The sequence below is a fragment of the Penaeus monodon genome, chromosome 40, assembly GCF_015228065.2.
Source record: "Penaeus monodon isolate SGIC_2016 chromosome 40, NSTDA_Pmon_1, whole genome shotgun sequence".
NCBI classification, from domain to species: Eukaryota; Metazoa; Arthropoda; class Malacostraca; order Decapoda; family Penaeidae; genus Penaeus; species Penaeus monodon.
Genome location: NC_051425.1, coordinates 21054265 through 21056764, shown reverse-complemented (window position 1 = coordinate 21056764; position 2500 = coordinate 21054265).

Below are 2500 nucleotides of genomic sequence, written 5' to 3'. Positions count from 1 at the left end.
CACACACACACACACACACACACACACACACACACACACACACACACACACACACACACATATATATATATATATATATATATATATATATATATATATATATATATATATATATATATATATATATATATATATATATTCAATGTGTTGATACCTTTGGTGCCGATCCCTCGCTGAGAGGTCAACACATTACATGTGTACTAGCCTGGAGACTCGGAGATTAAGGATGACACGTCCTTCACCTGACACAGTTGTACTAGCTTCGGAGCGTTTCGACAGCCACTATCAAAACTATCCTCATTATCTGACGGTTTTTATTTGATCTCGAGCCTGTTTGTGCCTCTACGCAATTCGACAGACTCTTCCTCCTATTTTTCACTTTTCTGACGCACGTTTTTGTGTTGGCAACTGCGTCTGCTTGGACGCATCTATGGTCCGTATGTATGTGTTTATACGAGCGTACATGTATGTGTGTCTGTATCTGTGTGTATGTGTGTTTGCGTGCGTGTGTGTATGTGAATATATATGTATCAATATGTACGCGTATTAAGGAAAAAATAGCACATAAACACGAGATAATAACTGAAGATCTGTTGCTTTGTCTATATGCTATTTAAAGCCACCTCTAAGTGCTTAGATAGAGAAATGGCTGCAGACGTTGGTCTCAATCTAAATGTCATAAAAAACAGCAGCTTTTATTGTGACATATTGTTGGCCGAAGCAAAAAAAATGAAGAGAAACTGATAGACTGGACCAAGACATGTAGAGTTATCTAAAGAGTTATCTAAAAGGGGAAGTAAAACGTAAAAAGTATTATTTCATAATTTATTAAATTTTACAATACAGGTATACAGATTAAGACATTCCAGTAAATCAAAGAGGAAGTGAACGCTTCTGACATTTTACATATATATTTTTCATTTGAATATTGCATTCTTGTCACACTAATAAACCCTTCCCTTGTGTACCGATCTGTGGAGGGTTTGCATATCAGAAAAAGAACGGAACAATAATGCAGTATATTTCATACATATAGTAAGTAATTTGAAGCACATGACATTGATCACTGAATTCAAATGCAACTCAATTTCAATGTGCAATTTGCATTTACAGTGTTATAGACGACTCTGGAGAACAAAAGTGACGATACAAGACCAGATAGGTGGTGCGAGCATGAGGCATACACGGGAAATGGCGCAAAGCAATTACATCGTGCGATACTTTTCATCCTTGCCTTTGTTAAGGGTGTTTGCATCCTGTGGGAGGTATCTGGGGAAGGATGCAGACATAAAATAAAGAAAATGGATAAATAATTCATTGGAAAGTTGCATGCATATAGTAAATATATTATTTGATATATCATTTTAAGTAGTCAAGAAAAAGAAAGAGAATTAGGCAAAAAAGGTAGAGTAAAAAAGGTGGTAAGGTCCACACTTTATAGTAATGGACACAAAGACCTTTATTTGGACTGGATTCAATTTACTCAGAAAGAAAAGCTCGGGATGTGTTCATTCTATTTTTTTAAATTTCTCTTTTATATTCCCAAAATCTGTATTTTTTAAAGATTTTTTGTTAGGAAAATATACAAAACGTAAGTAATGATAATAATAACAACAGTTGTGAAATGAGAAAATAATGGTAATAATGATAACAATAATGGTGATAATAACAGTAATAATAATAATAATGATAATCATAATGATGATAATCATAATGATAATAATTAAAATAATAATAATGAAAAAAAAAACCTTTATAATAATTATAAAAATAATGATAATAATAATGATAATAATAATAATAATGGGATGACAACAACAACCAAATATTAATAATGATAGATGATGATGATGATAATAATGTTCATAATGATAATGATGATGATGATAATAATGTTCATAATGATAATGATGGTAATGACAATACTACTATTTCTAGTAAAAATAATAATAATAATAATAATAATAATAATAATCATAATAATAATAGTAAATATTATTAATAATGATAATAGCAATAATATTATTATTATTATTATTATTATCATGATACTAATAATAAGTGAGAGTAATGATAATGATAGTGACAAAATCATAACAATAATGATAATCATACACATGTAAAACTACACTGTCAAACATATAAAAGATTTGTGTATGGGTTGTTTTCCGTTTGAATGGAATATCACAAACACTAAGCATATATTGTTATTACACATTCATATATTTATAATCAATATCTTTATATATATACACATATGTATATGTGTGTATATATATATGTATATATATATATATATATATATATATATATATATATATATATATATATTGTTATAATAACTTCTGCGATAACTTATGTTAAGAATAAAAATTCAGAAAAACTCGTTACAGTATCACACATTTTCATTTATTTGGCTTTCTTTCTTAACTCATCTGTGACTGTTTCATAATTTGAAATGATTTCATATATTAAGACATCTATAGTTTTCAAAAAGGTT